Source organism: Colletes latitarsis, unplaced genomic scaffold (assembly GCF_051014445.1).
Source record: "Colletes latitarsis isolate SP2378_abdomen unplaced genomic scaffold, iyColLati1 scaffold0023, whole genome shotgun sequence".
NCBI lineage: Eukaryota > Metazoa > Arthropoda > Insecta > Hymenoptera > Colletidae > Colletes > Colletes latitarsis.
The window spans coordinates 8,943,946-8,954,632 of NW_027488373.1; positions in this window are offsets into that span (position 1 = coordinate 8,943,946).

Below are 10,687 nucleotides of genomic sequence, written 5' to 3' on the forward strand. Positions count from 1 at the left end.
CTAACATGCGTTATCCTCTGAAATATTTATCAAGACCAGATTTAATTGAATGTTCCAGTGTGGTACCTCATTACTACGTGAACCAAACCAGAAAAAACCCAGGATCCGTTCAACAAGTATGTGAAGAATGCGAAAGTATGAGTCTGATGAGTGAAAATCCCCGGCCTAACCTAGACCTAACATGCGTTATCCTCAAAAATATTGATCGAAACCTGGTATAATCGACTGTTTCAGTGTGGTACCACATTAGTATGTGATCCAAACCAGAAAATAACTCAGGATCTGTTCAACGAGTATGTGAAGTGTGCGAAAGTATGAGTCTGATGAGGGCAAATCCTAGACCTATCCCAGACCTAACATGCGTTATCCTCTAAAATATTTATCAAGTCCAGGTTTAATTGACTGTTTCAGTGTGGTACCACATTGCTACGTGATCCAAACCAGAATAAACCCAGGATCAGTTCAACAAGTATGTGAAAAACGCGAAAGTATGAGCCTGATGAGGGCAAATCCCAGACCTATCCCAGACCTAACTTGCGTTATCCTCTAAAATATTTATCAAGACCTGATTTAATTGAATGTTCCAGTGTGGTACCTCATTACTACGTGAACCAAACCAGAAAAAACCCAGGATCCGTTCAACAAGTATGTGAAGAATGCGAAAGTATGAGTCTGATGAGTGAAAATCCCCGGCCTAACCTAGACCTAACATGCGTTATCCTCAAAAATATTGATCGAAACCTGGTATAATCGACTGTTTCAGTGTGGTACCACATTAGTATGTGATCCAAACCAGAAAATAACTCAGGATCTGTTCAACGAGTATGTGAAGTGTGCGAAAGTATGAGTCTGATGAGGGCAAATCCTAGACCTATCCCAGACCTAACATGCGTTATCCTCTAAAATATTTATCAAGTCCAGGTTTAATTGACTGTTTCAGTGTGGTACCACATTGCTACGTGATCCAATCCAGAAGTACCCCAGGATCTAGCCATGAAGTATGAGAAATATGCGATAGTATGAGCCTGATGAGTGAAAATCCCAGACCTAACCTAGACCTAACATGCGTTATCCTCCAAAATATTTATCAAGACCAGGTTTAATTGAATGTTTCAGTGTGGTACCACATTACTACGTGATCCAAACCAGAAAAAACCCAGGATCCGTTCAACAAGTATGTGAAGAATGCGAAAGTATGAGTCTGATGAGTGAAAATCCCAGGGCTAACCTAGACCTAACATGCGTTATCCTCTAAAATATTGATCCAAACCAGGTTTAATGGACTGTTTCAGTGTGGTACCTCTTTACTACGTGATCCAAAGCATTAAGAACCCTCGATCAGGTCAACATGTATGTTAGAACTGCGAAAGTATGACCCTGATGAGGGCAAATCCCAGACCTATCCCAGACCTAACTTGCGTTGTCCTCTAAGATATTGATGGAAACCAGGTTTAATTGACTGTTTCAGTGTTGTACTTCATTACTACGTGATGCAATCCAGAAAAAGCCCAGGATCTAGCCTTCAAGTATGAGAAATATGCGAAAGAATGAGCCTGATGAGAGCAAATCCCAGACATAACCTAGACCTAGCATGAATTATTCTCTAAAATATTGATCGAAACCAGGTTTAATTGACTGTTTCAGTGTGGTCCCACATTACTACGTGATCCAAACCAGAAAAAGCCCAGGATCAGTTCAACAAGTATGTGAAAATCGCGAAAGTATGAGTCTGATGCGGGCGAATCCTAGACCTAACCCAAACCTAACATGCGTTATCCTCCAAAATATTTATCAAGACCAGGTTTAATTGAATGTTTCAGTGTGGTACCACATTACTACGTGAACCAAACCAGAAAAAACCTAGGATCCGTTCAACAAGTATGTGAAGAATGCGAAAGTATGAGTCTGATGACTGAAAATCCCAGGGCTAACCTAGACCTAACATGCGTTATCCTCTAAAATATTGATCCAAACCAGGTTTAATGGACTGTTTCAGTGTGGTACCACTTTACTACGTGATCCAAAGCATTAAGAACCCTCGATCAGGTCAACATGTATGTTGAAACTGCGAAAGTATGACCCTGATGAGGGCAAATCCCAGGCCTTACCTAGACCTAACATGCGTTGTCCTCTAAAATATTTACCATGACCAGGTTTAATTGACTGTTTCAGTGTGGTACCACATTGCTACGTGATCCAATCCAGAAATACCCCAGGATCTAGCCATGAAGTATGAGAAATATGCGAAAGTATGACCCTGATGAGGGCAAATCCCAGACCTATCCCAGACCTAACTTGCGTTGTCCTCTAAGATATAGATGGAAACTAGGTTTAATTGACTGTTTCAGTGTTGTACTTCATTACTACGTGATGCAATCCAAAAAAAGCCCAGGATCTAGCCATCAAGTATGAGAAATATGCGAAAGAATGAGCCTGATGAGAGCAAACCCCAGACCTAACCTAGACCTAACATGAATTATTCTCTAAAATATTGATCGAAACCTGGTTTAATTGACTGTTTCAGTGTGGTCCCACATTACTACGTGATCCAAACCAGAAAAAACCCACGATCCGTTCAACAAGTATGTGAAGTGTGCGAAAGTATGAGTCTGATGAGGGCAAATCCTAGACCTATCCCAGACCTAACATGCGTTATCCTCTAAAATATTTATCAAGACCAGGTTTAATTGACTGTTTCAGTGTGGTACCACATTACTATTAGATCCAAACCAGAAAATAACCCAGGATCTGTTCAACGAGTATGTGAAGTGTGCGAAAGTATGAGTCTGATGAGGTCAAATCCCAGACCTATCCCAGACCTAACTTGCGTTATCCTCAAAAATATTGATCGAAACCAGGTTTAATTGACTGTTTCAGCGTGGTACCACATTACTACGTGATACAATCCAGAAACAGCCAAGGATCTAGCCATGAAGTATGAGAAATATGCGAATGTATGAGCCTGATGAGGACAAATCCTAGACCTAACCCAAACCTAACATGCGTTATCCTCTAAAATATTTATCAAGACCAGGTTTAATTGAATGTTTCAGTGTGGTACCACATTACTACGTGAACCAAACCAGAAAAAACCCAGGATCCGTTCAACAAGTATGTGAAGAATGCGAAAGTATGAGTCTGATGAGTGAAAATCCCAGGACTAACCTAGACCTAACATGCGTTATCCTCTAAAATATTGATCCAAACCAGGTTTAATGGACTGTTTCAGTGTGGTACCACTTTACTACGTGATCCAAAGCATTAAGAACCCTCGATCAGGTCAACATGTATGTTAGAACTGCGAAAGTATGACCCTGATGAGGGCAAATCCCAGACCTATCCCAGACCTAACTTGCGTTGTCCTCTAAGATATTGATGGAAACCAGGTTTAATTGACTGTTTCAGTGTTGTACTTCATTACTACGTGACGCAATCCAGAAAAAGCCCAGGATCTAGCCATCAAGTATGAGAAATATGCGAAAGAATGAGTCTGACGAGGGCAAATCCTAGACCTAGCCTAGACCTAACATGCGTTATCCTCTAAAATATTGATCCAAACTAGGTTTAATTGACTGTTTCAGTGTGGTACCACATTACTACGTGACCCAATCCAGAAATAGCCCAGGATCCAGCCATGAAGTATGAGAAATATGCGAAAGTATGAGCCTGATGGGGGCAAATCCTAGACCTAACCCAGACCTAACATGCGTTATCCTCTAAAATATTTATCAAGACCAGGTTTAATTGAGTGTTTCAGTGTGGTACCACATTACTACGTGATCCAAACCAGTAAAAACCCAGGATCCGTTCAACAAGTATGTGAAGAATGCGAAAGTATGAGTCTGATGAGTGAAAATCCAAAGCCTAACCTAGACCTAACATGCGTTATCCTCTAAAATATTGATCCAAACCAGGTTTAATGGACTGTTTCAGTGTGGTACCACTTTACTACGTGATGCAATCCAGAAAAAGCCCACGATCTAGCCATCAAGTATGAGACATATGCGAAAGTATGAACCTGATGAGGGCGAATCCCAGACCTATCCCAGACCTAACATGCGTTATCCTCAAAAATATTAATCGAAACCAGGTTTAATCGACTGTTTCAGTGTGGTACCACATTACTACGTGATCCAAACCAGAAAAAACCCCAGGATCTGTTCAACAAGTATGTGAAGTATGCGAAAGTATGAGTCTGATGAGGGCAAATCCCAGACCTATCCCAGACCTAACATGCGTTATTCTCAAAAATATTGATCGAAATCAGGTTTAATTGACCGTTTCAGCGTGGTACCACATTACTACGTGATACAATCCAGAAACAGCCCAGGGTCTAGCCATGAAGTATGAGAAACATGCGAAAGTATGAGCCTGATGAGGGCAAATCCCAGACCTATCCCAGACCTAACTTGCGTTATCCTCTAAAATATTGATCGAAATCAGGTTTAATTGACTGTTTCAGCGTGGTACCACATTACTACGTGATCCAAACCAGTAAAAACCCAGGATCCGTTCAACAAGTATGTGAGGAATGCGAAAGTATGAGTCTGATGAGTGAAAACCCCAGGCCTAACCTAGACCTAACATGCGTTATCCTCAAAAACATTGATCGAAACCTGGTTTAATCGACTGTTTCAGTGTGGTACCACATTACTATGTGATCCAAACCCGAAAATAACCCAGGATCTGTTCAACGAGTATGTGAAGTGTGCGAAAGTATGAGTCTGATGAGGGCAAATCCCAGACCTATCCCGGACCTAACATGCGTTATCCTCTAAAATATTTATCAAGACCAGGTATAATTGAATGTTTCAGTGTGGTACCACATTACTACGTGATCCAAACCAGTAAAAACCCAGGATCCGTTCAACAAGTATGTGAAGAATGCGAATGTATGAGTCTGATGCGTGAAAATCCCCACCCTAACCTAGACCTAACATGCGTTATCCTAAGAAATATTGTTCGAAACCAGGTTTAATCGACTGTTTCAGTGTGGTACCACATTACTACGTGATACAATCCAGAAACAGCCCAGGGTCTAGCCATGAAGTATGAGAAATATGCGAAAGTATGTGCCTGATGAGAGCAAATCCAAGACCTAACCCAAACCTAACATGCGTTATCCTCTAATATATTCATCAAGACCAGGTTTAATTGAATGTTTCAGTGTGGTACCACCTTACTACGTGAACCAAAGCAGAAAAAACCCTCGATCAGGTCAACATGTATGTTAAAACTGCGAAAGTATGACCCTGATTTGGGCAAATCCCAGGCCTAACCTAGACCTAACATGCGTTGTCCTCTAAAATATTGATCAAAACCAGGTTTAATTGACTGCTTCAGTGTGGTACCATATTACTACGTGATCCAATCCAGAAATAGCCCAGGATCCAGCCATGAAGTATGAGAAATATGCGAAAGTATGAGCCTGATGAGGGCAAATCCAAGACCTAACCCAAACCTAACATGCGTTATCCTCTAATATATTTATCAAGACCAGGTTTAATTGAATGTTTCAGTGTGGTACCACACTACTACGTGAACCAAAGCAGAAAAAACCCTCGATCAGGTCAACATGTATGTTAAAACTGCGAAAGTATGACCCTGATGTGGGCAAATCCCAGGCCTAACCTAGACCTAACATGCGTTGTCCTCTAAAATATTGATGGAAACCAGGTTTAATTGACTGTTTCAGTGTTGCACTTCATTACTACGTGATCCAAACCAGTAAAAACCCAGGATCCGTTCAACAAGTATGTGAAGAATGCGAAAGTATGAGTCTGATGAGTGAAAATCCCAGGGTTAACCTAGACCTAACATGCGTTATCCTCTAAAATATTTATCAAGACCAGGTTTAATTGAATGTTTCAGTGTGGTACCAGTTTACTACGTGATCCAAAGCAGAAAAAACACGCGATCAGGTCAACATGTATGTTAAAACTGCGAAAGTATGACCCTGATGAGGGCATATCCCAGACCTATCCCAGACCTAACTTGCGTTGTCCTCTAAGATATTGATGCAAACCAGGTTTAATTGACTGTTTCAGTGTTGTACTTCATTACTACGTGATGCAATCCAGAAAAAGCCCAGGATCTAGCCATCAAGTATGAGAAATATGCGAAAGAATGAGCCTGATGAGAGCAAATCCCAGACCTAACCTAGACCTAACATGAATTATTCTCTAAAATATTGATCGAAACCAGGTTTAATTGACTGTTTCAGTGTGGTCCCACATTACTACGTGATCCAAACCAGAAAAAACCCAGGATCTGTTCAACGAGTATGTGAAGTGTGCGAAAGTATGAGTCTGATGAGTGAAAATCCCAGGCCTAACCTAGACCTAACATGCGTTATCCTCTAAAATATTTATCAAGACCAGGTTTTATTGACTGTTTCAGTGTGGTACCACATTGCTACGTGATGCAAACCAGAAAAAACCTAGGATCAGTTCAACAAGTATGTGGAAAACGCGAAAGTATGAGCCTGATGAGGGCAAATCCCAGACCTATCCCAGACCTAACTTGCGCTATCCTCCAAAATATTGATCGAAACCAGGTTTAATTGACTGTTTCAGCGTGGTACCACGTTACTACGTGATACAATCCAGAAATAGCCCAGGATCTAGCCATGAGGTATGAGAAATATGCGAAAGTATGAGCCTGATGAGTGCAAATTCTAGACCTGACCCAGACCTAACATGCGTCTTCCTCTAAAATATTTATCAAGACCTGGTTTAATTGAATGTTTCAGTGTGGTACCACATTACTACGTGTACCAATCCAGAAAAATCCAAGGATCCGTTCAACAAGTATGTGAAGAATGCGAAAGTATGAGTCTGGTGAGTGAAAATCTCAGGGCTAACCTAGACCTAACATGCGTTATCCTCTAAAATATTGGTCCAAACCAGGTTCAGTGGACTGTTTCAGTGTGGTACCACTTTACTACGTGATCCAAAGCAGAAAAAACCCTCGATCAGGTAAACATGTATGTTAGAACAGCGAAAGTATGACCCTGATGTGGGCAAATCCTAGGCCTAACCTAGACCTAACATGCGTTGTCCTCTAAAATATTGATGGAAACCAGGTTTAATTGACTGTTTCAGTGTTGTACTTCAGTACTACGTGATGCAATCCAGAAAAAGCCCAGGATCTAGCCATCAAGTATGAGAAATATGCGAAAGAATGAGCCTGATGAGAGCAAATCCCAGACCTAACCTAGACATAACATGAATTATTCTCTAAAATATTGATCGAAACCAGGTTTAATTGACTGTTTCAGTGTGGTACCACATTTCTACGTGATCCAATCCAGAAATAGCCCAGGATCTAGCCATGAAGTATGCGAAATATGCGAAAGTATGAGCCTGACGAGGGCAAATCCTAGACCTAACCCAGACCTAAAATGCGTTATGCTCTAAAATATTTATCATGACCAGGTTTAATCGACTGTTTCAGTGTGGTCCCACATTACTACGTGATCCAAACCAGAAAAAACCCAGGATCCGTTCAACAAGTATGTGAAGAATGCGAAAGTATGAGTCAGATGAGTGAAAATCCCCGGCCTAACACAGACCTAACATACGTTATCCTCTAAAATATTGATCCAAACCATGTTTAGTGGACTGTTTCAGTGCAGTACCACTTTACTACGTGATCCAAAGCAGAAAAAACCCTCGATCACGTCAACATGTATGATAAAACTGCGAAAGTATGACCCTCATGAGGGCATATCCCAGACCTATCCCAGACCTAACTTGCGTTATCCTCTAAAATATTGATCGAAACCAGGTTTAATTGACTGTTTCAGTGTGGTACCACATTACTACGTGATCCAATCCAGAAATAGCCCAGGATCTAGCAATGAAGTATGAGAAATATGCGATAGTATGAGCCTGACGAGGGCAAATCCTGGACCTAACCCAGACCTAACATGCGTTATCCTCTAAAATATTTATCATGACCAGGTTTAATTGATTGTTTCAGTGTGGTCCCACATTACTACGTGATCCAAACCAGAAAAAACCCAGGATCCGTTCAACAAGTATGTGAAGAATGCGAAAGTATGAGTCTGATGAGGGCAAATCCTAGACCTATCCCAGACCTAACATGCGCTATCCTCTAAAATATTGATCCAAACCAGGTTTAAAGGACTGTTTCAGTGTGGTACCACACTACTACGTGATCCAAACCAGAAAAAAACCCAGGATCTGTTCAACAAGTATGTGAAGAATGCGAAAGTATGAGTCAGATGAGTGAAAATCCCCGGCCTAACCCAGATCTAACATGCGTTATCCTCAAAAATATTGATCGAAACCAGGTTTAATCGACAGTTTGAGTGTGGTACCACACTACTACGTGACCCAAACCACAAAAAACCCAGGATCAGTTCAACAAGTATGTGGAAAACGCGAAAGTATGAGCGTGATGAGGGCAAATCCCAGACCTATCCCAGACCTAACTTGCGTTATCCTCTAAAATATTGATTGAAACCAGGATTAATTGACTGTTTCAGCGTGATACCACGTTACTACGTGATACAATCCAGAAATAGCCCAGGATCTAGCCATGAAGTATGAGAAATATGCGAAAGTATGAGCCTGATGAGGGCAAATTCTAGACCTGACCCAGACCTAACATGCGTTTTCCTCTAAAATATTTATCAAGACCTGGTTTAATTGAATGTTTCAGTGTGGTACCACATTACTACGTGTACCAATCCAGAAAAATCCCAGGATCCGTTCAACAAGTATGTGAAGAATGCGAAAGTATGAGTCTGATGAGTGAAAATCTCAGGGCTAACCTAGACCTAACATGCGTTATCCTCTAAAATATTGGTCCAAACCAGGTTCAGTGCTGTTTCAGTGTGGTACCACTTTACTACGTGGTCCAAAGCAGAAAAAACCCTCGATCAGGTAATCATGTATGTTAGAACAGCGAAAGTATGACCCTGATGGGGGCAAATCCCAGGCCTAGCCTGGACCTAACATGCGTTGTCCTCTAAAATATTGTTGGAAATCAGGTTTAATTGACTGTTTCAGCGTGGTACCACATTACTACGTGATACAATCCAGAAACAGCCCAGGGTCTAGCCATGAAGTATGAGAAATATGCGAAAGTATGAGCCTGATGAGGGCAAATCCCAGACCTATCCCAGACCTAACTTGCGTTATCCTCTAAAATATTGATCGAAATCAGGTTTAATTGACTGTTTCAGCGTGGTACCACATTACAACGTGATCCAAACCAGTAAAAACCCAGGATCCGTTCAACAAGTATGTGAGGAATGCGAAAGTATGAGTCTGATGAGTGAAAACCCCAGGCCTAACCTAGACCTAACATGCGTTATCCTCAAAAACATTGATCGAAACCTGGTTTAATCGACTGTTTCAGTGTGGTACCACATTACTATGTGATCCAAACCAGAAAATAACCCATGATCTGTTCAACGAGTATGTGAAGTGTGCGAAAGTATGAGTCTGATGAGGGCAAATCCCAGACCTATCCCAGACCTAACATGCGTTATCCTCTAAAATATTAATCAATACCAGGTTTAATTGATTGTTTCAGTGTGGTCCCACATTACTACGTGATCCAAACCAGAAAAAACCCAGGATCCGTTCAACAAGTATGTGAAGAATGTGAAAGTATGAGTCAGATGAGTGAAAATCCCAGGGTTAACCTAGACCTAACATGCGTTATCCTCTAAAATATTTATCACGACGTGGTTTAATTGAATGTTTCAGTGTGGTACCACATTACTACGTGATCCAAACCAGAAAAAACCCAGGATCCGATCAACACGTATGTGAAGAATGTGAAAGTATGAGTCTGATGAGTGAAAAACCCAGGGCTAACCTAGACCTAACATGCGTTATCCTCTAAAATATTTATCAAGACCAGGTTTAATTGAATGTTTCAGTGTGGTACCACATTACTACGTGATCCAAACCAGAAAAAACCCAGGATCCGTTCAACAAGTATGTGAAGAATGTGAAAGTATGAGTCTGATGAGTGAAAATCCCAGGGCTAACCTAGACCTAACATGCGTTATCCTCTAATATATTTATCAAGACCAGGTTTAATTGAATGTTTCAGTGTGGTACCACATTACGACGTGAACCAAAGCAGAAAAAACCCTCGATCAGGTCAACATGTATGTTAAAACTGCGAAAGTATGACCCTGATGTGGGCAAATCTCAGGCCTAGCCTAGACCTAACATGCGTTATCCTCAAAAATATTGATCGAAACCTGGTTTAATCGACTGTTTCAGTGTGTTACCACATTACTATGTGATCCAAACCAGAAAATAACCCAGGTTCTGTTCAATGAGTATGTGAAGTGTGCGAAAGTATGAGTCTGATGAGGGCAAATCCCAGACCTATCCCGGACCTAACATGCGTTATCCTCTAAAATATTTATCAAGACCAGGTATAATTGAATGTTTCAGTGTGGTACCACATTACTACGTGATCCAAACCAGTAAAAACCCAGGATCCGTTCAACAAGTATGTGAAGAATGCGAATGTATGAGTCTGATGCGTGAAAATCCCCACCCTAACCTAGACCTAACATGCGTTATCCTAAAAAATATTGTCCGAAACCAGGTTTAATCGACTGTTTCAGTGTGGTACCACATTACTACGTGATACAATCCAGAAACAGCCCAGGGTCTAGCCATGAAGTATG